The sequence below is a fragment of the Ochotona curzoniae genome, unplaced genomic scaffold, assembly GCF_017591425.1.
Source record: "Ochotona curzoniae isolate NIBS_2020 unplaced genomic scaffold, NIBS_Ocur_1.0 contig_1014, whole genome shotgun sequence".
NCBI classification, from domain to species: domain Eukaryota; kingdom Metazoa; phylum Chordata; class Mammalia; order Lagomorpha; family Ochotonidae; genus Ochotona; species Ochotona curzoniae.
This window is the reverse complement of record NW_024464920.1, coordinates 18,905,291-18,921,236: the sequence shown is the minus strand read 5'-3', so window position 1 is coordinate 18,921,236 and position 15,946 is coordinate 18,905,291. Positions and strand designations below refer to the sequence as shown.

The following is a 15,946-nucleotide window of genomic DNA, read 5'->3' as shown; positions in this document are numbered from 1 at the left end:
ATTTTGCATGTCTGTTGTCTGATTTATTGTGAATTGTCTAACAGTTTTACCATTCAGATGAATTATTTTCTCCTGTTATTCTAAATTCCTTGATCCTTAGAACATCGATTTAGAATATCACTAATTTTCACACCACCGTAAGAATGACAGATTTTAAAGTAGTATCAGAACTCACTGTTGTTCTAGGTCTTACCTCATTTGCAAATTTATATGTTGAAAGTGAGAATATCGATTCTTTCAATAAATATTGAGTTAAATGCATTGTATTAGAAGCAAGGAATTAAATAACAAATTTTGGGCCCTACCCTCAGGTAGCTTGAAATCTTCATTTAAAATTGCAAATAATACAGTGACATCTCCAAGTGAGATGCATCTGTTTTTGTTCAATGTGAGCAATCTAACATGACTTGCAGGAAAGGAAGGAAAGAGGAAGAAAAAACAGTCACACTCTATAGATTTACTAAGCAAATGATATGATTTTGGGGAAAACTTGCTCATTTTTTTTTTCTGTAATAAATTTGAGATACCTCTTAGACATACACTATGCAACTGGAATGCATTTGTGTGTCTCCTCAGAGCAAATCAAGCTAGATGGAGAGTGTAGGTTCTGGTGTCATAATTTTGTAATAGTTTAAGTAAAAATTGAGTCTAAATGTGGTACAATGTGCGTTGTCAGCCATGATGAATGGAAGGACCTTAGATAAGAAGCCTGGGGGATTAGCAGATTTGAGGAATTTAGTATGGGAAGTAGAGCCCTAAAATGTTTTCACACAGAAGGAAAACATCTCAGGTACGTGATGATGTTGGGTCACTGGGGTGGGTCAGTAGAAAGCACAGTGTGACCGGAATAGTATTTATTATAGAGAAGCATTTCAGGGTGGGGTAAGGAAAAACAATGGGATTATCCTGGTTCCAGCATCTTAGAACTACATTTATCTACAGTATGTAGTATTCAGGGAACTGTGTTTTGTTATCACAAAGCTGCAGAATATCCTAGAGAATGATCATATCCTTTGAATTTCATGAACTCTATGGCCAAATAACTGAGACATCCTGGGATCTCCTTGGCAGCTGGCACTATAAATTATTTATATCTTTTGTTCCTAGCACATTGTGAAGTGTTTGGCACATCCTTGGTGTTCTGCAATGGCTCTTGAACAGAACTGAATCAAGCAAGTGATTTCACACACATTCATTTTGCAGTAATGGAAATTGTAAATACGAGATTGTTCATGTCTGGGATTGTCTGCTGAACTAAGGGTCAGGCGTTGCCCTCCCTAGTCTTCCCCCAAGCAGAAGTGGAAGAAATTGGAATCCTTTTAGAAATTGGATCCTGACAAGAAAAGGAGACTGAGTCATGGTCATTTGTATTAAAGGTTTTCTATTATAAATGCAGTTTTGCAAAATGCCATTTTGTGGCCCATTGCTTTTCTATGTAGCAATATTCATTCAATGTTAACAGTGTAGAGAGAGTTTAAACTATTTTACATATAGGAAAAAATAATGAAAGGCTTTTTTTTTTCAGAAATCTTATTAAAAGACCTCTAATTTTGTCATCATTTTCATACAAATCATTTTAGGTAAATTTAAGGGTGAATGTTAGAAAGCCTATAAAAGGTTGATGAAGAAATTCATAACCACATGCTTCTTGTTTAACTTTTAAATAAATTCAAAGTGGTTGAAAAGCCCAGAAACTTTTCCTGTTGTTGCTGTTCCTGAAATTATGTTCAAAGTAAGTAGATTAATTTGTTTTCTCAAAAGATTTTTCATTGTAGAAAAAAGTCTTTTTTTTTTCTCTGCTCCTGAAGGAAAATGAACAGATGTAAATTTGTTCTATGCAGAGTTTCAATCAGTCCTCTGCAGATTTCCAATTACTGTGACTTAAGAATTATGTCCTAGACACACCAGGAATCATCATAATATTGTCTTCTATTTAATTTGTTTTCTGTGTTTTAGAAAATCCAACTATTTCTGTGTGATGGGAAAGTTGCTTACAGTGTACTTGAAGTTGGAAGATATCTGAATAATTCTATGATAATGAATTTTAAAAATGAATATTGTGGCATATACTACTTATTTTTCTCATACATTATTTATACAAAATAATGCTTCTGAGTCTGAATTATGATCACTTCTTTCAGCTCTTTGCCTCAATATTAGCTCAGTGAGCAAGGCCACTGAGCAGGTCCTATTTAATTTGCAGCCCCTCTACACACACACTCCTCTTCCTCTCCAGACTGTTCCTTTTTAAAAAACATTCATCACCTTGAACAAATTGCACAACATACCATCTGTAAATTTAAGGAATGATTAAAGTAAAGATAATTTGTTCTGCCTTGTGCTAAAATTTGAGCTTCACAGATAAGCTGTTGTTTTATATTTTCAAAGTGTTGCTTAGCACACAATATAAGCTTTGTATACATTTACTGAATTCGTATTTAAGCAAGGAGTTTCCAAAAATTTGTGGAAATACTTCTTAAAAAACTGTAGATTTCAAAAATGTTTACTATAAAAATGAGACTTTCTAATTACATTTTCTTTAACTTCTTTACGTATTCAAATACATAAAGCTCTTGATTTACGCTCATGCTTTTTCCTGAAGTCCTTCTGCTTGAAATCTATTTCATAGATTACTTCAGAAAAAAATTTTTCTTTGTCCTCTTTTTCTGCAGAATAAGGATCACCTAAGGATGTCCTTTTTGCTTCACACCTTCCTTGCTACTACTCATGTTGTTCTCTCATTTCACAGTGTCCCTTGGGGTCCTAATTGTTAAACATGATTAGCCCAGGGTGTTGCCTGGTGTGGGATTTGGATGAAAATGTTCTCTTCCTGCTGGCAGGATAATAAAGAAAGAGCAAATTGTGAGGAAATACCTATCAGTGCTCAGAGAAGGAGAAGCCAGCTCCAGCCTGATTGAACCTACAGCTTATCCTCAGACTCAGAAAAGCAAGGGGCAGGCACTTTCTTAGACAAAAGACAATCCAGATTTAGAAAGTAATCCAGGCTGCCCTGAGGTGTAAAGGAAGAATAGAGTTGTACACCATTTATATTCTTTGAGCACCTTTTTTTTTTTTTTTGTAAAGCATAATGATTTTGGGTTTCTATGTATCTCCTTTTGAAGTAGAAATCTTTAAAAAAAAAAACTTTTGAAGACTAGTTCATTGGAATACTAGTTTAGTGGAAGATAGTTCAGTGGAATAGTCTAGTGGAATGCTGGGATACAAAGTGTGCACTTAGCTGAAATTTAGGGATGGGGAAGAGAACGCAGCTGTGATGGCTTGTACCCTGCCACTTGTACCTGGCTTGTACCAGGCCACAGAATCTTATTTGGAATTGCAATTTTCTGTTCTTTTTTCATTTAAAAACAAACAAACGACACAATAAGCTAGAACGGTTTTGATTGTACCTGAGAAGTAAGATGATGGATGCCTAGTTTTCAACATTGAATGTATACAAGTTGCTTTGTGATAGTAAAAGTGCATGAAAACCAGTTTTTTGGTTAAAACAGCCATTCTTAAAAAGTCAAGGCAAGCAGTTATGGTTGAGAAGTTTACCAGAGGCAGAACCAGTAGCTTTATAAAAGTGAACGAATGACAAGTATTGCTGAAAGTATTAAAAAAATTGTTCATTTGGTTCATTCATCCCTAATCCCTTGTCATTCTATCCACTCCTTGCCATGCTTTCCTTTCTCCTGGCTTAGCCATCATTGTGCCTGCTGCCCCATCATTATCGTCTTTGAGTAGTGACTGTGTTTTGGAGGTGAATTGATGCTTGTTCTCTTTGATCCTTTACTGGGGTGAAGGGAATGAAAATGAAGAAGAAATTGCTGTGGTAGAAATGCTGTTAGAAATAGTACTTGCTTTCAGTTCTGATTCATTAGCACATTATTTCTAAATTGACAAAAGTAACCCCAAGCTAAAAAAAAAAAAGAGAGAGACATAAACTCAAATGTTCATTTTTAAACTCACCTTACTTGTTCTAAAGTTAGAAACTGCCAGTATGACCTAACACCTATTCCTGCTGGTCTGTGAGACACATGATACCTTTTCCCCTTTCATAATTTATTGCTTCAACAGCAGACTTTTGTTAGACCACTGCTGTTAAGGGACAAAGAAAACACCCACTTTGTTGAACATTTATGTTTAACTTGAGTACATTGCACTAAATCATGATGTGCCCACGGGGACATCTCTAACCCAAATTATAACCATATCTGTAATAGAATCAGGTCCTGAACTTTTGTTTTCCAATATTTTTGGGTTGTGATGATTCCTTTGGAATTCACAAATATTGGTTTTCATTTTCCCCTGCCGGAGCAAGCTGATTTCAGTTATGTCATCTTGCTTACGTCAGATTTCCACTGGAACCAGGGTCTCATACTGTATCTTAGTGTCTATTACCTAACTTTAGACTTCTTTTTAGATCATTGTTCTTTTCTGTTATTTGTTAAGTTGGGATAGTGCCATGTTCAAGATATATGTCTCCTTCTATGGAGAGTCATTGAGTAGGTCAGCCCTTGGCCTGAGTGTCTGGAATGATTGCACATTGTGCAGCTGAAAGCTATTTCTACTTCAGGAAATTGCATAATAATTAGATATCCATGCTGGATATCCCCTATAAATGGCAGGGAATAAGTAAAAAGCACCCATGTAAGTTTAAATTATATCTTCCGTGGCTGGTGCTTTAGTGTTAGATAAATTTTCATTTCTACTTTGTTTCCAATTGTTTGTTTGAAAGGCAGAGAGATATTAAAGGGAGGAAAGATTAAAGGGACAGAGGGAGTAGAGGGAGAGAACGTGGGAGAGAGATAGCGTGATCACAGAGCATGGAGGGACGGGTCTGTTAATCTTCTGATTGCCCTTCTAGCTACCTGTAATAGCCAAGAATGGGCCAGGCCGAAGCTAGGAACCCTGAGTTCAATCTGGGTCTACTACACTGAGGCAAGAACCCAGCTACGGAAGCCATTAATTGTTGGCTCTCAGGCTGTGTATTAGCAGGAAGTTGCAATCAGGCATGGAGTCTGGGCTACAGCCCAGCACTCTGAGTGGGAATATCTCAAGTCTGTGATTTGTGAAGGTCTGTGCCAAATGCCTACCCCAGTTTTGTTTGTTTAAATCACAAAGTTATATGGAGAAATGGAGAAAAGAGTTGAAAGAGGCTTGATTGTGCAATACAGACTTATCCGAATTATGTTTTCAAGAGAAAGAAGGAATAGGGAATAGAGAAAATTTCCTTTAGAAAAAGAAAAAAAATTCATCATGTTTGATTGAGCTTAAGCCATTTATATTCAAGGTTAATATGTATGTTTAAGTTCTTTTTTCTTCCTGTTGTTGATTTTGTTTTCTGGTTTTTCATTTAAGTGGATGTATGGGAGCTGTGTAATGGAGACTCTCATGTCTAGTAACATGTTATTTAACTTCATGGCATTGTAAATTTCTATTTTTCTTCCTATTGTTGATTTTGTATTGTGACTTTCCATTTAAGGGGATGTACAGTAACTGTGAAAAGGAGACTAACATATTCAGATGTGAGGATACAATGTAGTACGCATCTCTACTTCTAGACAAAGATGGACTTACAATGAAACTGTTTACTATATCTTGACAATAGGATTCTGGACTCTCTGCCATTATCCATGCCCACAATGATGGACATATGACTATGTATGAAGAACTGTATGTTAGTAATGATATAGAGGAACTAGGTGGTGGTGGGGGGGCGGAATTTGGGAGGAGATAAGGGAAATCCCAGGAGCCTATGGAACAGCATCATAAAATAATAAAAGTAAAAAACTATAATTCAGGACTAGTATTCTGCTGCAGTGTGTAAAGCTGCTGTCTGTGACATTGGCATCTCATATGGGTGCTGCTTCCCATCTTGGCTGCTCCACTTCCAGTCCTGCTGCTCCCTGCAAAAGGTCTGAGAAAAGCGGCCACAGAGAGGTCACATGCTTTGCTACCCTTCCTTGTGTGTGAAAGACCAGGATGAAGCTCCGGGCTACAGTCTGGCCCAGCCCTGGCTGTTGTGGCCATCCTAGGAGTGAATCAGTAGATGAAAGATTCTCTGTGTTTCCCTTTCTCTGTAACTCTTTCAATAAGTCAATCAACCTTTAATGAATGTCATTCATTGACACCTTTTATGTTAGAGGCAATTAAATGCAATACCTGAGAACACAGGCTTTGGCCTTAAGCAGACTTGAGTTCCTAATTTTCCTGGAACTGACCTTGGGGATTGTGTTTGGTCTTTATTTTCCATCTGTAAAAACTGGGTTATGTTGCTGTTGCTGTAGAAGGGAAGAATAGTGGAGTGTCTGGAAGTTAAAAGATCGCCAGCTGTTAATTATGTTCCAGTTCCTCCCCTTCCTGTTTGTGCATGTCTGGGCTACGCTATACTTACTGTTGAGCATTCACAGAAAGTATGCATTGGGAACATAATAGGAACCAAAGGAACCCTCTAGATGAGTGTCTTTGTTATAGATTTCTGCTGAAACAGTTTGAGTGACTTTGAGGATTCAGTGTACAAACACGTAGAACGAATCTAAGGCTGCAAGTGTTAGGCAAGACATGTTATGAAGAAACAGACAAGCTTGTTGACTTAGAAAGTAATAATAATAAAGCAGCAAAGAGGGCAGCTGTCAAAGAATAATTTGAGAACTGACACATACTCCCAGTGAATCAAGGTGAAATAACACTGTGGGCTTTGAGGTCTGAGAACTCCGAATCTGCTTTCACCCTGCAGGTTGCAAACTGTGTTGCTATTTAAGTCTTTAATTCTAACTCTCACATATGCATACCTCTAAAAAACTTAATATTATTTTCTATTGCTAATTATGAGAGTTAGAAAATATGAGAAACTGTCATGGAGCTATCAAGTAATAATTAGTTACAACCCTTCTTTTAAGTAGGAAAATGTATTCATACCTACTATTTTTGACACTTAGAGAAAAATTTAACCTTAGTCACACAATCAGAATATAGGTATAAAACAAGTCACACATACATTAATATAGAATGTGTTTCTCTGAATTTTAGATCCAACAATAGTTTACTTTATCGATTTGTTACTTAAGCCAGAAGATCTTCAGATTCTTCCTAATAAAATGAGGATGACCGCCTTTTAAGTTCAGTATGAGAATTCTATAAATTAGGAAACATAAGGAATCTTAAATTCTGTCAAAGAATAGAAGTAGAATAATACAGAATGTAAAGGCTCGCTTATGTTTAAATTGTGTAATCCAAGTTCAACTTCAGGAGAAGCTTCTTTGTAAGGTATACGCAAATTAACGAAGACATCACAAATTTTTAAATACAGAATTTTCTGATGAAACATGTTTCTATTTTTAGGGCCTAACAAGAGTTTATTATTCCTACTTTTTTTTTTTAAATGACAGTTCCTTTTCCCCTACAGTATCCCCTGGTAAGGTAGTTGGCAGTGCATCAGAACGGTAAAAAAACGTCAGGTTGCGCTAATGCAGACTGCTTCATATTTGACAGGTTAAACTTTTCAAAAACCTGCTTTCTGAAAAGGGGTGCGATTTCACATTTTACTTAGCTGTCAAAGTCTAAACAAAGTCCAATTTAGAACAAATAAATAAGTCTGTTGTAAAAGATTCCTGAGAGGTGACTTAACTCTGTTTTCTGAAGCCTGCTTGGCAGTTCTGTGACACTCACAGGTGACACAATATGAAACTCTTCTGCGTTGGGGAGCTATCTACTAGAACCATATGCTCTCGTCTGTCTGGTTCTTGAAACATGCTAGTTTGTCTTTTTAACCCTCTGGTTGCAATTGTTCTCTAGGCAGTGAGAGCCCAGAAATGGGAAGCAGCTAACGTATTGCCCTTGCTGGAGAAATTTATATATAAATTTTCATATAGGGCACATCTTATCATTTTATTCAGAGAACATATGGTTTGCAATAGTTTTGAGTATGTGATCCAATTATATTTTTTAGCAGGTGTTTTTTTAATGAGTTGTGATTGATGTGTTTTAAATCAAAGGCCATTTACATTCACTTCTTGTGTTAGTGTTTTTCTGCCCAAAATGGTCTTTGTGAAAGTGTTGTTTTGACTAGATTTTTAAGCACCATTGGTAACAGAAAGGGAGAGAAACAGAGCATATGATTTGAGCAAAAATAATTTAAAAAAAAATGAACAGGGAGAATTCTTTGGCTTTTCTCTCAAACACAAAGTCGGTTACCCTAGGGTGACCCGAAAACCACAGTGCCCTTTGAGATCAGAAAACACAGTGCTGCCTCTGCCATCTCCCTTGAAGCTCAAATTTAATCACATTTCAGAATCTTCTTTACTCTGCTTATTTCTGTTCTACTTGGTAATTCCTGTGCCTTTCCCTCTTTCGAGCATTTGGGTATTGGGAGGATTATTTGACATGCTTTTAAAAATACCAGTGTCATTACTCTTTTGGGCAGAGTGATAACTCTGACCACTCTGAAGTCTCGGAGCTTAATTTAAGTGTTCTAATTTCATGCAAAAATTGCAGTCCTAAATTGTGGAAGTATACACTTCTTTTTTTAAAGATTTATTTATTTATTGGAAAGCCAGATGTACAGAGAGGTGGCAAGACAGAGAGGAAGATCTTCCATCTGATGATTCACTCCCCAAGTGAGCGCAACGGTTGATGCTATGCCGATCTGAAGCCAGGATCCAGGAACTTCTTCTGGGTATCCCACACGGGTGCAGGGTCCCAAGGCTTTGGGCCGTCCTCGACTGCTTTCCTAGGCCACAAGCAGGGAGCTGGATGGGAAGTGGAGCTGCCGGGATTAGAACTGGCGCCCATATGGGATCCTGAGGCATTCAAGGCTAGGACTTTAGCTGCTAGGCCATGCTGCTGGGCCCAGGAGTATACACTTTTAATTAAATACTATTATTTCAAATTTTACACTTTGATGCTGCCTAGTCGATTAATCATTCAAAACCTGATTTCACATACTTTATACTCATTCAAACATAATTAAGAGGATTTTGTTTTATAACTGTATGTTAAACTGCGTATGTTTAATGTTGCATGTTGTATATTTATGTAGTTTCAGAAAAAATGCATGTAGAATTTTGTAATTTGGGAATATGTTGGTTGACGAGTGATTGGGAACTCAAAATAAGAGGAACCGAAATTGTAGTTTTATTCTATGTTTTAAAAAGAGGTCCAGAGGTATGCAGTCTCTCTCTGATGATTGAAAGAAGGACTGGATTTCTTGGACTCACTTTAGCTTGCCTTCTGCTACCCTGTGCCCAGAACTTGAAGCCCAAGCCTTAAGCAAAAAGGAAATGTAAGAGAGGATACACTTCCTTTTCCTGAGGAGCACTTCTAAAAGTTGCACAGGATATGTGAGCTTTCATCTCATGGGCAGATGTTAGTTACATGACCACATCTGGCTGCGTGACTGATCATGGTGGTTTTTTATATGTTTGGTGCTTGTCACCATAGCTAGTGCATTTTGCTAAGTCCTTGTGCCATCCAAAATCTTGCAACCAAAAGTGATTCAAATAGTATTAAGTTGCTTTATTTGTATCATCTGTATCTTAACAAAGTTATTGAATTTGATACCATTTATTTCTAGAGTAGTGCTAAAGATGTGGCCTGGGGCTGACATTGTGGTACAGTATTGTAAACTGCTACTGTAATAGTTGGCATTCCATTTGGCACTGTTTTTTTTTTTTTTTAGATTTGTTAATATATTTTTTTAATTGATAAGTCAGATATACAGAGTGAAGAAGGGCAGACAGGAAGATCTTTCGTCTGTTGATTCATTCTCCAAGTGGCCACAATGGCCGGAGCTGACCCAGTCTGAAGCAGGAGACTGGAGCCTCTTCTGGGTCTCCCACACAGAGGTTTTGGGCCGTCCTCGACTGATTTCCAGGCCACAAGCCTGGATCTGGATGGAAAGTGGGGCCTCTGGGACAAAAACCTGTGCCCATATGGGATCCCGGTGTGTAAGGTGAGGGCTTAAGCCACTAGACTACCACGCCAGGCCCTGGCACTGGTTTTCATCCCTGTTCCCTGATAATGCATCTGGAAAAGCAATGGAATATGGCCTAAATCACTGTACGTCTTCACGCAAACACATACACATATGTGGTAGGGTACTAGATTAAGCTGAAGTCTTGAGACAACACAGAATGTGTGTCTCTGCAATACTGTATCCCAGGTAAGTTACATAAAATATAATTATTAGAGTTGTTAGTTAAATTAGAAAATTTGATAGGCAAAATTTGTATTAATTTAAAATTTAAATATGAGTCCTATTAAGTGAACTGATTAGGAAATTCACAATGCGTAAGTGTCTTGTGTAAAAACAAAAACATCTGAATGTTAACTTCCTCTCTGAGTCAAGAACAATCAATTTCAAATTCCCATTGGGTTAAAGTTAATCAAATGAGATAATATTTATACATATATTAAAGGTGAGTGTAATACTTACTAATTGAGCATTAGCGATTGTCAAATATATTTGAACTGTTTACAATACACCTTATTATCTGCTGTATGTTAATTGCTAAGTTATCTTTACACATTTTCTATGAAACTTGTTAAGATTCTGTGTGGTAACGGTGATAATGTAGTACCGTATGATTTTGTGATACATTGTGGGGAAACCTGATAGTTGTCTAGAGTGCAGTTTTACTACAAATAGGCACAGATGATTTTTTTTTAATTTTTAAAACTATTTTTTAAAGAATATTTGAAAAGCAGAGTAAGAGAGAGAATGTGTACTGCTTCACTCCCCAAATGCCTGCCTCAGAGGGTCTGGACCAGCCGAAACTCCAACCGAGTTTCCCATGTGTGTGCAGAAACCCAAGTGACTGGACCATAATCCACTGCCTTTTCAGTGCAGCAGCAGGATGCTAGATCAGAAGTGGAGGAGGCAGGTCTCAAAGCAGGTGCTGCAGTGTGAGACGCGGGGCACCCAAGTGGCTGCTCAGCGTGCTCTGCCACAGCACGTTCCCCACACTTCTTAAAATTTAGATTTCATGGTTTTATTTTTTTATCTTTCTTATGAAAATTGCGAAAATAATCAATATTTTTTGAGAAATAATTAAATATTTTAAATGTAGTCTCTACAACTTGTATTCCCTGTGAATTTCTTATGCATTATTGACAGGAGTGCCCAGACTTGAATTTGTTTGATTCATTCAAGTTTTACTGGAAAGGTAGAGTTGCAGAGAAAAGAAGAGACAGAAAAAGAAGTCTTGCAAACATTGGCTTAATCCCCAAATGACCAAAATGGCTAAAGCTGAGCTGATTTGAAGCGAGGAGCCAGGAGCTTCTTCAGGGTTTCCCATATAAGTACAACAGCCCAAGGACTTGAGTCATCCTCTTCTGCTTTCCCAAGCCATTAACAGGGAGCTGAATCAGAAAAGAGCAGCCAGGACGTGAACTAGTACCCATATAGGAAGTGGACGCCATAGGCTTGTGCTTAGCCTGTTACCGCATGGCACCAGCCCCAAAGACCTTAATTGCTAAAGGATTGTGTTGCACTTGCTGCTAAGGACTGCTGGCTGTGCTTTCTCAGCTTTTGCGCTATCGTTGTTTGATGCTCCTTGTGGTGTGTTGTTCTGTGCGTTGTAAGATGTTGATCAGCGTTTGTGGCCTCTACCCACCAGACATCCCCGTAATTGTGACAGCAATGAATGTCTCCAGACTTTGCTGAATATCCCCTGGGTGGAAAAAGACACCGGTCGTTGAGAATGACTGTGCTAAATAATCATTCCTCTTCTGTGTCTCAGTGTTTAGAATCGGGAGGGATTTGTGTGCCTATTTACATTCAGTGTCTGTATTCAATTCTTGTCCAATCCACTGGTATCATGGGTTGACTGGTTTTCATTAATCAAGTGTCCAGATTATTGTGACTTAAAACATAGAATGGTCATTTAGACAATGCAGAGTTGTTAGGGGAAACTGGGGAGAAGATGGGCAGAAGTTTCACAGGGAAAAGAAATTCTATTTGTATGTTATAGGTATTCCTAGAATGTATTATCAAAAAAAGTCATATAAAGATTTAAAACAGAAGATTATTCTTGAAGTGAAGTGATTTCCTGGAATTCCGGTGTTACAAGAGTAGTAGCTTGTAAAAATATAGATAAATTTTTTCACTTTAACTAATACAAATACTTGCCTTTATTACATTTTGCCCAATTTATATTCTTTGTATGCAACCATCTAATTTTACTGAGATTTTCTGAAAAATAAATCCTTTGAAAGGTAGTATGAAAATAATATTTATTATAAAACAATGCTATGGCCTATTCACACACTCAGAGATTTATAAACTTGACCCTACCAACAAGTTAAAATTCAGCAACATATGTTTTTTTCAATTTCTCTCACAGAAGCCCTTTACGTTCACATTGATATATGGTGTGATTTCCTTGAAAAATTAGTTTGTCGCTAGACTCTGATATGATGGTATATTAAACTCTGTTCTTGGTTTTAGTCCACATGGAGAGCATGTTTCAGTGACATGTTGAGCATGTAAACAAACTGTATCTTTGGTTAAAGTAGTCATGGAAAAGCCTTCGTTCCTGATAATCTGTTGAAATAGAGGTTTTTGTTTACAGCCAGACAACTGGGTGTGGGCTTTGACAAACCTAGTATTAGCTGTTTAGCCTTTGGTATAATACTTTATTTTTTCTTCCTGAAGTTCATAATTTAGGAAAGGAAACTAGTCTTGATCTGATGCTGAGTAGAAATATGTGAGTTATAAAACTATTCAGCACATTTTAAGTCTTAACTGTGTCTGCTGATATTACTATGACTGCAGCCATGTCATGGGACAGTGCGGGGAATGCTTCTTACTGCCGTATGCTGTCAGCTGTCTACCATTATCACATGGCTTTAGACCTCTGGAGTCCATGCCTCAAGTGATGCTGCTTTTCCACCCTCCAATGTAGTAGTTGTCCGTGCTGTTCATTTTCTCAGTTGTTTCTCCCAGTAGGTTGTGCTGTCATTGGGGAGCTCTTCTCTGACCGGCTGATGGCTGCAGCATGTGCATCAGGCTGTAGGCCATGCTCACGGAACTCCTGAACCCACAGGAGAGCTGTTGAAGCAGCCCTCTAAGTTGCAGTCACACCATTGCTGACCTGATCAAGACAGTCTGGAGAAGGGTATTCTGAAATCCTGATAGCTATGCTGTGTGTCATCCTGGAGACTTGCCTTATGCATGCCTCAGTATTTAGCTGTGATCAGGATCGCCCAAAGAATAGGCTGGCCCAGCGAGATTGTCTTGGTGTGGTTTCCATACTATTTATTATTTTCTCCTCTGTGTGTGTTTTATGTGCTAGAAAATGACAATAATTTAATATGTTAACATTAGGGATCCCAGGAGGCTAAATACATCCATTTTCAAGTTTTATGGGCTTAGGCACATTGTCAGTGTGCTCGTTCCTTTCATAGTCGTTGCTGCCTGCCTAATAGCAGATTTGACCTTTAGAAATATAATTATGTGGGGACTAATTAGTGGGCTCTTGCAGTTATTGAGGTGACAGAAAAGATGAAAAAGGGCTGTGGCAGAATCATGAAGATGAACCTTGGGGGCAGAAACAAGAGCCTGAAAAAATTAAAAATCTGTGGACTCCATGGGCCTAGGACACGTCATGGAATCTGGAATTGCGGAGATAAGAATCAGGAATGCTTATCAGGTTTCTGAATTTTGCAAATGGAATATATGATGGTGTTTATCACTAAAGAGATTTTTTTCCTCCTATTTGTTCTGTTTCATTTATGTTTGTTTTTCAGTATGTGGAATGTTTTCAATTTTAGATGCATTGAATTTGAAATCCCAGTGAGCCCACAACTTGATGAGGCTCAGAGAGCTGTTCAAGACAGATCCAGGTATCAGGAGAGAACAGTCAGCATTCGCAGGTGTCACATGAATGTATGATGTCATGTGCAGAAAGTACTTATCCAGAGAAGTGACAAAGGCAAACTTTGAAAAGCAAACGTGAAAAGGAATGCCTGGATCCACAGGCATGTTCTGCTGTAGTCTGCAGAGGATGGTCTCCTGAAAGGAAGAGAATTAGGAGAGATTGGTCTTGTGGAAGCCAAGAAAATACAGTTTCGGGAAGCAAAAGGAATTTAAGTTTCCAGTGCTATGATTAAATGGGTGGTTCACAAAAGGACACTATTTTGAGGGTTTGAGAATTAGTAGAATTTTGATATGAAAGGAGGATTCTGGGATTAGAGCCTAAGGTTTAGTATCAAGTGGAATTTAGAAACTGGAAATATGTGGCATAGGTTAACCTTAAAGCAAATCTGATTTGGAATGGAAGCACAATAATAAACAGTATAGATGAATGCAGAAGTAAATAACTATTGTACGGCAATTTTCTCCCCTTCTGTCTAAAGAGACTCACGAACTTGATAGCAATCTTCAGAGGGAAAGAAAAATGGGGAGGGAGGAATAGGTCTGGAATCTTTTCAATATTGTGTATTCTCTTTTGTATATTATAGGAGTTGTAATTTCTAAGGAAGTTCGGATTAGCAGAGTTGCCTGTGTAGATGACACTTCTCTTGTAGGGCAATCAACCTTAGATCCAAGAATGGCCCTTCTGTCTGAATGGAAAGAAAAGTGCAAAAGACAATGCAGATGCTCAGGAGCTTTCAAGAGATCTAACAGGATCTCCATTAAGTGGGAAGCGGTATATCAGCCAAATGATTGCAAAGAATGTATATTATTCCTTTTGACAAGGGTAGATTTCTTCCTAACATTTTATTCAGCTTACTCACAACCGACAGTTTTCTCAAACCTTAGAGTACAGGAGGAAACTCCACTCTCTCTCCTTCTCAGCACTGGATAAATACACTCGAGCACACTTTTTTTCCACTTTGGGATCAAATTAATTATTGCTCAGAATCCTTTTGTGTAAGTGCACATTTAAGTATGTATGAAAGTGTGATCTTAATGTTCTTGGTAATTCCTTCATCTTTTCAAATAACTTTTTTCAAGTATTAGAAAAAATGAATTGTTTATATATACTGAGGAGATCAGTGAGCACTCACTAGTTTCAAACTAATTTTCTTCAGTGTTTTTTTTCTCATGATGCATATTCAATTTAATCAGAGCTTTTTGCAATAGTCAAATCACTGTTGATCAACAGCCTTCTCTTTTCTCATACTTCCCTTTGACCTGTCTTTCAAAGGCCTCAGCCAGCTTCCAAGTTGAATCTGCAATTTGTGTTGCCAGCAGCAGCACTGGGGCCCATAGCTGTGGCTCAGGTCTCAGAGATACTAATGACAGCAGAATGGCCGTGGACTCAAAGGCCCTGAGTGCTCTGTGAACTGACTTCAATTCCCTTTTCACCCATGATGGTAGTTGATATTCATTGAGGTCAGCAGGGTGGATCTGAAACAGCAGGGTAATTATATGTGACACCACCTAAGGACCATCCTAGGGAGACATACAGAGTGTCAGTATCTGTGGAGTGGGTGTTTTTCAGAGCAGTGGACTGAATGAAGGGTGCACAGTGTGATAGACTAAATCGAGATACCACGATGGCTTTGGGGACAACCTTCAGTCCTTCCCTTTGTCCTTTTGCAGCACAGGATGCTGTTGACCTGGATCACCTTTTGCTTTTCTGCAGTTGAGGACCAGTTTCCCTAGTAACACAGCTAATGGGAGAGACATCTCCCATTTCCATACATTACTGCATAGACAAGCTCCCTTTTTCAAATGATGAGAAAATGGGCTTGCCCATGAAAAAATCCAGGTCATTCGTTAGTAATTCTAGTGGAGAAGGAAAAGACAGCTAGAATAAGGAAAGTTTGGAAGTATTAGAAGACTTTTTGAAACTACTACTACATACTTTCTAACGCAAGGTAAACACAGTGAGAGCTATCCAGGATTTTCTATTTTTATAGCTATTTAAATTTATTTTTATAGCGGTAGACCAGCATTTTTACTGTGTTCCTAAGCATTTTTTTTGTTTTTGGAATA

At 37.9% G+C, this 15,946-nt stretch overlaps 1 protein-coding gene across 1 annotated transcript in view; it reads left to right on the top strand.

Moving 5' to 3' along the window:
- The window catches only part of TMTC2 (transmembrane O-mannosyltransferase targeting cadherins 2), a 360,995-nt gene that overhangs the window by 217,113 nt on the left and 127,936 nt on the right, over positions 1 to 15,946 (top strand). The window lies entirely within an intron of this gene.